Source organism: Canis lupus, chromosome 34 (genome assembly GCF_048164855.1).
Source record: "Canis lupus baileyi chromosome 34, mCanLup2.hap1, whole genome shotgun sequence".
Taxonomy (NCBI): domain Eukaryota; kingdom Metazoa; phylum Chordata; class Mammalia; order Carnivora; family Canidae; genus Canis; species Canis lupus.
Genome location: NC_132871.1, coordinates 5,840,201 through 5,852,544, shown reverse-complemented (window position 1 = coordinate 5,852,544; position 12,344 = coordinate 5,840,201). Strand labels below are relative to the sequence as shown.

The 12,344-nt window shown below is 35.5% G+C and overlaps 1 protein-coding gene and 1 long non-coding RNA gene across 11 annotated transcripts in view; one reads left to right on the top strand and one right to left on the bottom strand.

Annotated features, from left to right (window-relative positions):
* The window catches only part of ITPRID2 (ITPR interacting domain containing 2), a 110,741-nt gene that overhangs the window by 23,771 nt on the left and 74,626 nt on the right, over positions 1-12,344 (top strand). The gene's annotated exons all lie outside the window — the stretch shown is intronic.
* Positions 1-12,344, bottom strand: part of LOC140624298 (uncharacterized) — a 75,689-nt gene that overhangs the window by 28,014 nt on the left and 35,331 nt on the right. For 5 of the 7 annotated variants that reach the window (XR_012023785.1, XR_012023788.1, XR_012023783.1 and 2 more), the window contains one exon: positions 5,059-5,114. This is a non-coding gene — a long non-coding RNA (uncharacterized lncRNA). Of the gene's footprint in view, positions 1-2,016; positions 2,090-5,058; positions 5,115-12,344 lie in introns of all 7 variants that reach the window. The other 2 variants (XR_012023786.1, XR_012023787.1) reach the window with 1 other exon arrangement.

Here is a 12,344-nt window from a genome sequence, read left to right as displayed (position 1 = left end):
AATGCTGATGTACAATTCAAGAAACCCAGTCAAATGTGAGATTAATTTAACATATCTCATTTATAGTGAACTCAAGAAGGCTTTTGACAGTCATTTCTTCTATCGTAGGCACTTAGCATTTCTTTCATGTTCTAGAAGTATTTCAGGGATCTTTATTAATCAGCATATCAATTTTTAATATTTTTATTTAATATTATTTTTTTAACTGGGATTATTTGTTTCATGGTATTACTGTTCAACATCACTTCAAGAATTTCTAAATACATTGTGCTTTTGATTACTAATTTTCCCATACATTTTTGGTATGAAATTTGCCTAACTTCAGGAATTCAGAATAATATATAAAGTAGTAAAGTGCTTTTTTATTCTCTTCTTATCTAAAAATGGTCTCTTTATTAGAAAATTGTTTTCAAAATGGAGAAGACACATGCAAAATATTTTGGTGATTTTAATTGTCCTGTGATTTATACATAATGAGCCATTATTATCTTGCTCTCATAAGGCACTAGGAATATTCCTGGCTTTTGTCCTTAAATTTTTTCTTAAACTGAGATTTTTAACTCTTCGACTGTAATAATAAATAATAATAAATTTTGGAACCACTCTTACAAGTTCCTTTTTTTTTTTTTGCTTGGAAGTATTTCTAAAACCTAAGAATGCTGCCCCTCTTTTCCTTTCTTTTGAGCAGTTCTCAATTTGGCCTTGTCTGAAGATATTTTTTGGTCACTGCAACAAAGGGGGTGGGGTACTCAGCATCTGGTGGATAGAAGACAAGGATGCTGCTAAAGATCCTACAATGCACAGGGCACTCCCTACAACAAATAAGTCTGGGAATCCAAATGTCAATAATACTGAGATTGAGAAACCCTGCTCTACAGGTCTCACATACCTTATTGTGGTTAAATGCATGATTACAGGTTAGAATTTTTGTTTTCATAACATCCTGAAATCCCATGTACCTTCTCCATTCCTTTTCCTTATAATATTGACCTAGAGGATGACACCTAGTTTTTAATTTTCTGATCTCTGCCTGTGTAAAGCCTAGGAATCATGATCTGACTAGAGTGCCCACTTTTCTCTTACTTATTACCAGTACCAAAATGACAATGGTCACATTATCTTTAAGCCCATATTATATCCACATTACTAAACAGGGCTGCGTTTTAATGACTTGTAGAGTATTTCCCTCATAGCTTCTACTCATGGATAAGTAAGGATTCATTAAGGCAAGACAATAATACCTTCTGTGTTATTTAATATCCAAACTTAATTGCTGTGTTCCTGATTTAACGTCCAAAGTCACTCTTCAACAAATATCCATTCATTCCACAGATATTTATTGAGCACCTATCATGTTCCAGAAACCGTATTATGTTAGAAATTCAGCAGTGAATAAGACACCAACCCTACTTTTGTAGTGATTTTGTTACAGAGGATCAGAGGATCTCAAATTCTTCAACCTTTTCCTTCAACCATCTTTTTATCTTGGCCTATTGTATATTAAAAAACAAAACAGCAGCAGAATCTGGTGCATAATGATGTTTGCAAAAGTTTGCTCATTCTTTTTTTTTTTTTTTTTTTTTTTTTGCATGTAAAACTTCTGTTTCTTGGAAACTGCCAAGAACCTTTTTGTTAATTTCTGAACTTCACTTTCTGGCAAATATCTCTATTTTTAACTTGCTTGGTGTGCATTCCAGAGAACACTGACTTTGAAGTAAATTTTGAATGAAAGGAAATAGAATATTTGATGAGTTGAAATAATGTTAATGAGAATAGTCAATCTGGCACTTAGGGGGGAAAAAGACATAAAAATAAAGATGGAAAATTGTGAGAGGAAAGAGGCCAGTCATGCCTGAAGTTTATTTTATTTGCTATGCCAAGAAAAATGGATAAAGGAAAGAAAAGAATAAAAAAAGAAAAACAGGAGAAAAGGAAAAGAGCAGTGATACACCTTTGCAGCATAAGTGTGACTTGGAGTAATCACTTCCTTCTGGTGAATCCTTTAGAATTCCTTACCTGTTACATAGTTGATTCCTCAGCAGTCATTGATAAGATTATTGGTTTCTACGTTAGATAGGAAATGAGAAGCCTACATGAAGCAATGTAATACAGTGTTAATATTCTGATCTCAATATTTCTTTTCATTTTACTTTATAGCTTCCTTTCCTCCCGAATGCTTGTTCTCTTAGTATATGCAAAATTATTTTCTTAGGGTATGCAGGAGTTAAAATGTTATACTAATATGTGAAAATATTAAAAAAAAAAAGGATTTAATGGCTCTAAAATTCTCAGACTTTGTAAACCTATCAGTTTTTAAGTAATCATTTAACTTATTAAGATGTTTACTCTGGAGCCTGGGTAGCTCAGTCCTTTAAGCATCTAACTCTGGATTATGGCTCAGTTCATGATTCTAAGGTCCTCAGGTCTCCCCCAGGGTTCAGGGAGAAGTCTGCTGGAGGACTCTCTCTCTCTCCCTCTGCCTCTGCCCCTCCTCTGCTCACAGTCTCTCTTTCAAATAAAAAATCTTTTAAAAAATTATGTTTACCAAAAGCTGTGATTTCTCCATCTTCTTCTCTTTAATTTAAATATAAATTGAAATCTTACCCAACAAGGGGGTTATTTGCATAAGAAATCCTGAAGAAACAATATAGATGTGGCTACAAAAAAGTGTTTTTAAATTACGTATTTTCTGGAGTTTACTGAAAAATGAGAGAAATTCCAATACTATGGCTCATAACTAGTTTTCTAGCAATGAATTTGAAGAAAAAATTGAATTTTATCTTAAGATTCTTAGTGGTACTGACAGATGGCAATGAAATTGCCTTTGTGAGCAAAACAAAGAGGAATCCTTTCTTCTTTGTTCAAGGACCGGCTTTGCCATCTATCAGTGTTCTGATGCAGGCAAGTTACTGAGTTTCTAAGACTCAACTGTGAATTGAGTAAAAATACCAAGTTAACAGTGTCAGTATGGACACCAAATGAGATAACATAGTTTAGTACTTGTCACAGAGCAATTATGTAACAGTAAGTGTTCCCCTTTCTTTATCACTTCAGTCAGTCCCAGGCTATCCTAATTCATTTCATAGAAAAGATTCTAAAGGAACTTTAAAGATCATCTAGTGTGCTACACATCTTATTTATATAATATTCCCCTAATCACTAGCCTGTGCTTTCATAATGCTAATAAGTGTTAACCTCTGACAGCAATAGACAATTATAAATATTATATTGAAACATGAAATTGCCACTTTTATAGGTCAAACAGTTAAATATTGGCAAATTTCATATGATTCAACTTTATATGTATATAAAATATATAATACAAAAAATCTTATTTCCCCCCAAAATTTTATATGATAAAAGTCTTCCATAATTTGATAGTGTTAGAATGTAAATGCAGTTCCATTAGCTATTAAAAAAAAATTATACTGTTTTTCTAATAGTGCCTTTTTATAATCAGTAAAAGCCTTGAGCGGGGGTTGACAAACTAATCTGTGGTCCAAATCCAGGCCGCTATGTGTTTTTTTGGTACAGCTCATGGGATAAGAACTGTTGTAACATTTTTAAATAGTTGATAAAAATCAAAAGAAGGATAATATTTTGTGACGCATAAAAATTATATGAAGCTCAAATTTCAAGGACCATAAATAAAGGTTTTATGGAACAAACCATGCGCACTTGTTTACATATTGTCTCAGACTGCTTTTGTTCTGCAAAGATAAAGTTGAGTTGTTGCAATGGCCTTTAGGGCTCTTAAAACCTAAAACCTTTATTTATTACCTGGCCCTTTACAGAAAAGGTTTGACGAACTTGTCCCAGAGTCAGACTACCTACATTGGCATGCCAGCGCCACCACTTCTTAGGATTTAAGTAAGTTACTTAACTTTTGTCAGCCTCAGCTTACACATTTTAAAATAGGCACACTAATAGTATTTACCTCATAGGATAATTACGAGTGCCTGGTACATCACAAGTACTCTATAAATGATAGAGTATTAATACTCTCCCAGGGCACCATTGTAAATGGGAAGAGGAATAACAACTTAGAGAAGCTTGGGAAGCACAGATGGGCGATAACCACTGCATCACCATATCGTGACATAACAGACCTCAGCATTCAGTAGATGTTCATGTTAGAATGGAACCACTTACTCATATAAATGATTTTAATATTTACACCTCACTCATACCACATGGACCATTTCAAGTTAAAAATATTTAAGTTTCTAAATTTGCAAGTGCTAAGCTGCAAAGTAGAGGCTGTTTTCTCCCTGGGACAATGAACATCTGCTGAAACAATTTGTCCAACAGAGCATTTGCCTTTGCTGGCCCTTTTTTTTTTTTTTTTTTTTTTTTTAAGAAATGGGAAAAAAAATCATTGTTTAACTTCAACTCTTCTCATCTTCTAAACCAAGAAACGGTTTCTCTTGGGACTAGATGTTTCTAAGATTTGGAAAAGTGAAGAGACCTCAGCTTTTTATTTACTTTTTCCTATTTTCAAGTAAGGGTAAGTAGAAATTTACTTAGAGTGACATTCTTGTTTTCTTCTTGTTTAAACATTGTTTGAAAGACCACAGGTTTTCTAGATGATCTAAAATTTCTGAAGTGAATTGAGCTCTGCAGCTCTTTCTGAGAGAGACTGGGAGGTGGGGTAATGGTTATCCCTCAGCAGAGGAAGGGTTAAGTTTTAAATTAGAAAGACTTTTAAGAAATAGCTCAGATCTATTATTTTTTGTATACAAAGTCAGAAGGATCTGGTGGGAAGACGATCCAAAATCTTGGAAGTAAAATAAAATGCTCCCAAAGCTAAAATCCAATAGCATCCTAAAGATAATGGATGGTTTAAGTAGAACTGCTGATAAACTTCAAGTCTAAGACTTATCAGTCAGGTTACCTCTCCTGCTTTTCTACAGTGGTTTCCCCAGGGAAAGATGAAGAGAGGACACTTCAAACTCTCTCAGCTTTATAATGTTGTACTTAAGAAGTCAGTGAATAATAACTATTGGAGTTCTCTGGATAAACCAGCTTGAATTAAAGGTGCTTCTTTTGTTTCCTTACTTTAAAGCAGAGCTTCTCTGGTCCTTGGGGATTACACCAAGAGTAATGAGTCATATCTGAAACAAGGAAGAGAAAGTGTTGTCAAATTTCATGTTGTTTCATAAGAATATGCATGAAGGGTTATTCATGTATTTCAATATGAAAGATTGAAGAAACTTGCTATTTTCAAATACAATAGATTCTATCATATATAAATTATTCCTTTTTTTGTTTTCTAATTACTCTTTTTGCTTACAATGCAGTCAATTATGAGAAAAAGAAAGAAAGAAACTGTTTAGCTACCAAGTCAAAAATATTTTGCCACCTGCTATGTATTTTGCCAGCCAGTTAAAATCTTTAGCATTCTTTGGTACACAGCCTTAAGATGCTTGTGGGGTGGAGGGAAATTTTCCTCTGTTAGAATCTTTTGGATGATAGTCAAATACTTCTGTAATTTCCTTCACCATTTTTAGCTACTGTTGGCATCATTTATTTCAAGTTGGCATCATTTATTTCAAGTATGCCTCTGGAATGTCAAGAAGATGCCAGATGTTATTTTGAATGCTGTATTTTAATATAATATGAAGCTAAAGTTGTTCCTAGAGACTTCAGAAATAAAGGTAGGGTGCTTCTTTCTTATCTTTTAGCAAAGTGTAAAGTTTAATCAATGACCAAATAGAACTTTTGATCAGTCCCCTACCTGTGAAAGTAGATTAGAAAGGAATTTTTATCCTTTGGCCACAGGCAGTAACAGATTTACCTGTCCGGAGGGGGGGAAGGAATTGAGTAGAAGGAAAACCAGAAGCTAGATTTATCACGTAAATTATCAAGTGGTCCAAATCTTTGGTCCAGAGCCAATGACTTCATTGAGTTGTTTTGTCCTGGATATGGGCATTTGAGTCCTCATTTTAGTGTTTCCAAATAATGATTCTACCAATGCTCTGAAATAAACATTCTGTAGTTATCTCTCCAGTTGAATAAGTCTGTAATTAGAAATCCTATCATTCCTGGCTAGTCAAATTTCTTGAAACAAGCATATGAGGTTTGTTGTGCTGGCACCAATAGGGAAAGAATGATAGAGCAGGGAGCAACCTCATGAGATCATCTAATCCATACTAAAATCATTCAAATACATGGTTCCTTAGTGAAAGGTTTCCAGGGATTTGTTACACCAGCAACTAGAGTATGACTAGGCCTGTAACAATAAAAGAGGCTTGCTTGCCTTTCTGATCAAGAATCATTGCAATATCAAACAAAGGCTAAATTCTTTTCTAAGAAGCTTATGACTAATTCAGGTCTCCACAAGCATTCCAGGAACAAGATTCTTTTTGGTTACCAAGATCGTAAGTGTAATTTTGGCCCAGAGGCTTAAAAACCAAAGCACATATGCTGTGTCTCACTTGTTCTGTGGGCCATTTCTCTTTTCACTCCTATGCTTTCATTCCTGTGATTCCCCCCTCCCCCACCATCCTTGTTATATTGAGAAACAAGTACGAGTATTTTTAGCTGGCTTACCTGAATTAATCTCTTATTGGGCTAACCTATTTGAACTAACAACCACAAAAAATAATTAACAGAGAAAACTCTCTCCTGCTCTATATTTTCCAGTTCCTGTCCCATTAACTTTTACCTTTACATCATTGGGCAAGTCATTTAAATTCTCTGGGCCTCAGTTTCTTTTTCTGTATTAAATGAGAATGTGAGTCGAGATTATTGGAAGAGTCTCTTTTAGCTCCAACACTCTATAATGCAATCTATCCTAAAGCAAAATTGTGACCTTTAGCATGAAGAAAGGACAGTGGGAGGGAAACATGTCAGGAATTCTTTCTCATTTCTCCCACTCCACAAATGCTGCAAATGGCTGAAGTCAGTGATTCAGACTTTAGTAGGTACATTAATTTGGGTAAAGTTTCACCCAAAGCTTGTTATTAAAGATGAAGGGGAGAGAAATTCTAAGCTATGATCTTTTATTTTTCCTACTTTTGACCAGTGTCAAGACTTGAAACTTGTTCTATTAGAAAATACAATACTGAATAACATATCATGTGTTGGTTTCTTAGGAAATAACCGCTAAGGTAATAGTTAACATTAGTATTGACTTCTTCCTTCTAATTGATAAAATATAACTTTTTACTTTTCCTCATATTTTTTGTGGTAAATTGTGTTTATTCCTGCAAATGACCAATAGTGTTTTCTAACACAGCTTTGATAAAATCCTCCAAAAAAAAAAAAAAAAAAAAAAAGTTCAAAATATACTCCAGGAAGAAAATATTGCTAAAAATTTACTTTTAAAGATTTCCTTCAAAAAAAAAAAATTTCCTTCCATATATACAAATAGAATTTTTTCTTTTAGAGTGCAATCTTTTATCAATGGCTTTGAATTTAGGGAAGAGAATATTTTATTGATAAACCTCCTGTTATTTTTGAGATGTCCTGCCATTTCCTCAAATGGTAGATGAACTATGGCTATGAGAAAACTAGTGGAAAGTTCTAATAATAATAAAATACCCAATTTTGGTTAGATTGTGTAATTAACAGACTGAGGAAAGAAGCTAATATAAAATAACTAGTTATGTTTCATTTCCTGAATTTTTATGTTTAAAAACGGAAACATTTTTGTCCACTTCCCATTTTGTGAAGCTATTGCAGAAATTTCCTGTCATCACAAATCTTAGAGATAGTGAGTTTACTTAAAAGTTGTCTGTGGAAAGCATAGTAAATTCATGCTAATGTAAACTTGATTTCATGTGAATGATCTGGGAACACATCTCTTCTACTAGATGATGCTAGGAATCAGCCTTGGTGACACAATAAATCTTTCACAGATAATACTTTAACTGTCATCTACTTAGTATGTCAGGCTGATGACGTTTAGGTTAGCCCAGTGACACAACTGAGCATTATTAACTATTGCAAATAACTGTACATGGACAGGGATGCCTGGGGGGCTCAGTGGTTGAGCATCTACCTTCGGCTCAAGTCGTGACCCCGGGATCCTGGGATCGAGTCCCACATCAGGCTCCCTGCATGGAGCCTGCTTCTCCCTCTGCCTGTGTCTCTGCCTCTCTCTCTCTCTGTGTCTCTCATGAATTAATAAATAAAATCTTTAAAAAATTATACATGGACAGATAATAGCTCCAAGAATAGCTAGTAACCAGTTACAATGCTCATGTTTGTATTTTTTTAATCACTGCTGAAGATAGATAAATTTATAATTTTCCACATAATCTGTAAAACCTGATTATGCAAAGTTAAACAAATTTATCCATGTTATAGAAACAAAATAATACAGTTTTACACCTTTTATGGGTAGAATATACAAATTCAGAGGACATTCCAAAACCATATCTGTGGCTTTTAACTTTTAAAAACCCCTCAATCTTCCAGTTTGTTTTCATGATATATTCTATTAGCTCTTATCTGAATATACTTAGGATTACACCAATCTCAATAGGAAGAGAAAACAATCTATTTTTCATTAGAATTCCCAGTGGTAACCACAGTAAGAGCTGCAACTTGGTAAGTACAATAATGTCTCTGTGGAAATCATGAATTAAGAACCTATTTTTTACAAGATTAACCCTGATGATAATTTCCAGGTACATCATTTATTTTCTAAATTGTCCTGCTTCAAGGAGGCCTCTCTGGAGAATACTTCAGGCAATACTAAGACAGACTTTAAAGCATTAGATAAAACATTCACTATATTTTCTTCAAAATACATTTCACTGACAGTATATATTCCAAGTAAGAAGGCATTCGTTTTATACTTGTAATTTAGACATTTTCATTAGTTCAGGAGTCCTAGTTAAGAAAAACTTATACCTTCTGAAGTACTAAGAAAAATTGTAAGATTAAAAATTGTCCAGTATTATTTTCTATTCCAGACAATATTATTTTGTGTGTTTCAACACCCAGCTCTTCCATCTGATTGGTATATAATACAGATAATAAGTCTTTTAATATTTTGAACCACTAGATGTATGTCCAACGTAACCTACATTCACAAATAGAGGGGTACTTTCAGTTTTGCACAGAAATGAAGGATGAGGATATTCAGAAGTTAGATTTCTGAAAAGACAATTTAAAAGATTCTCAGGTATTTACCCATGTATTAGGGGCCTGGTAGCCCCAGTCATCCAGTTTGCTCAGAGCTGTCTTGTCCTACAATAGTTGACTGGAAATGGCCCTGCTTTTGCCCCTACTCTGGGTCTTACATATAATTTTCTTGCTTCCCCTGTTGCCAACCTCCCCTCCCATCCGACGTCACAGTAGATGTGGTGAATGTCAGGTGGTACATCCTCCCTACTTTACTCCTTGTTTTCAGTTCCTACTTTAAGTATGCCTTTTACATCCTTCCTCTCCTAGCTTTCTTCTTTTTCTTCTCTTGCTCCTCCTCCTCCTTCTTCTTCAACATTTATTTATTTGAGAGAAAGAGTGCACAAGTGCACAGATGGGGGGAGAAGCAGAGGGAGGAGGAGAGAGAGAATCTCAAGCAGACTCCCCACTGACCACAGAGCCCAGCATGGGACTGGATCCCATGACCCTAAGATCATGACCTGAGCCCAAATCTAGAGTAAGATGCTTAACCAACTGAGTCACTCAGGCGCCCCCTAGCTATCCTCTTCTATCCATTCTGCATGGACCCAAATGTGAAGTACATGTGTTTTTATACCAGGAGTCGGATTAAAGATTTGGGTTATATCCTAAGATGCCAGGACATCATAGCACAGTAGATAATGTCGCATTGAACAACAGACATCCCGTTCATCGGCCACACATCACTAGCCAACTAGTCAAGACTTTTGCTCAGGACCTAGCTCCTGATGGCTTCCTGGGCCATCTTCCCTACTTCTTATTATCCCGCATGGCTTTTCCTGGTCTTCAAACATTTGATTCATTCATCTCTTGCTGAAGCAAAGCATTCCTCTCACTTTTTCTGTGCAGGCAGTATTTCCTTTGTCCAATTTTAAGCTCATTTTAGACAAGCTCCAAATGCAGAGCCAATGATGACTTACCAAGATGTTTTTGCTTAACAAAGCAGTTTTTCTATGAGGAATTGTACCACCTGCTTTTGAATTATCTGCCCACCCACCCGCATACCGTTTCTATAGCACATTCTACATTTTGAAAGCTATTCAGCCAGCAGAGTATGAAGTTTTGAAGGGCTTTGGGAAGGGACCTGGGATTCATTGCCATATTTTCCCTATTCCCTCCTGACCATATCCAAATCCTCAAATCTGCTGATTTTATTTAAAACACTTCTCGTCCCTCAGCTGCCACCCTAATTCAAACCAGCATTGTCTTTTTTTTTTTTTTTTTTAAACCAGATTAGTGTAATAGCCTCCTAACCTATTGTTGGCAGGAAACATTATCCTCTACCAATTTAGGTCCATGTGATTGGGGGCCCATGAAATAATTGGTAATAGAGTAACAGGAGAAAAATTTATTTTCATGTGCATGTGGGGACATCCCATAAGAAGTGGTTCCCTGAACAGGTAGGACTAAGGGTTTATCTATCAGCTTAATAAAGGAGAGTGAGTTGAGGGCTTCAAAAGATGGAAGGTTCTGATGAGACTTGTTTACATGATTTTTTGGAATGTCCCAGTGCCCTAGGCCAGTTGTTTTCCTGACGCAAGACTTCCCTGGAGATGAGGTTTGTAGTAAGTGACTCAATAAAGTCCTGCTTTAGTCATGGAAGGGGAGTGCAGATAAGATTTCTTTCTGCAGATGTTTTCCCTTTGAAGTAATCTTCATGCCATCTTGGTGGGTTGTTGGTCCCTACACCATCTCACTACATTCAGTCTTGTTCCCACAAATCTGTTCTCCACACTGCAGCTAGAATATTTCTAAAACACCTAATCATGACACTCCCTTTCTTCAAAAACACTTGAGTGGCTTTTCACTGCCAAGGATTATGATTTATAATCCTAGATTTAGCACTTGCTTACTAAAGCTTAAAGAACAAAAGAAGAAAATGGTGTAAGTCTAGCCTATACGACCAGAATTTATTTACATGGTAGGAAAGGTAAAGCCAGGTGGGTAAATGGTGATAGACAAAAATATTAATCTTTAGTGCCATCCCACATTTCAGATCTATGTTTTTCAGATTTTATTTCTAAGATCAGTGCTTCAGGCAGTGTGCCAGTACCAAATCTTTTTCTCCTTCAATTTTAATTAACATTTCATTCCTTTAGGGCCCGACTGAAATGCTTGGCTAAGTAAGTTCATAAGCTAATTCTTAGGAGTGTTAATAAGTTAATGTACTATGCATTTCCACATACAGTGTTTCTATTTTAATAAGGTCCTTCATGACTTATTCCACAAGATGACCTATAAAAGGCATTTCAGATCCTGAAGCAACAAGCTGAGCAGAAAGCTTGAGCAAATGGGCTTTTGAACACCACTTAACTCCAGGCTCTTACTCTCCCTCTGAAATAGAAGTGGCCCTGAAGGGAAGAATTCCATTGCTTTGTATGACCTGCACCTCCCAGGAGTGGGATTCCTGCTACTCTGAGTATCCCTGTTGTGCAGCACAATGGAAGGTGATATTTTGCTCTACAGCTGTGCTTCATACTTATGTTGTTGGTTTTTTAATAGTTTTATTTAAATATAATTTGCATACCATTAAATTCACCCGTTTAAAGTGTACGGTTGAGTAATTTTTATCTATTCTCAGTTGTGCAACTATCAGCTCTATCTCATTTCCAAACATTCTCATCATCCCAAAACAAACCCTATCCACATTAGTGGTCATTCTCCACTCCCATTCCCACTACTCCAACCCAGCATCGGATAATATATAATCTATTTTCTGGCTCTGTGCATTTGTGTATTTTGGATTTTTCATACACTAAATGAGTTGTGACTGGCTTCTTTCATCTAGTGCTATGTTTTCAAGATTCATGAATGTTGTAGTATGAATCTTGTACTACTTCATTCCTTTTTCCTTCTGAATAGTTTTCCGTTATATGTATTTACCACCACTGTTTACTCATCAGTTGATGAACATTTGGGTTATTTCCACTTTCTGTCTATCATGAATAATGCTGCTAGGAATATTGGCATATTCAGTTTTCAGTTTTCAGTTTTCTTGGGCCTATATCTGGTTGTGGCATTGCTGGGTTATATGGCAGTTCTATGCATAACATTTTGAGTAATTGCCAAACTGTTTCAAAAGTGGCTATACCAGTTTATGTTTCCATCAGTAGTGTATTAGGTTTCCAATTTCTTTACATTCTTCACTAACACTTGGTATTGCCATCCTAGTGGATGTGTGAAGTAGTCTCTCACTTTGGGTTTGATTT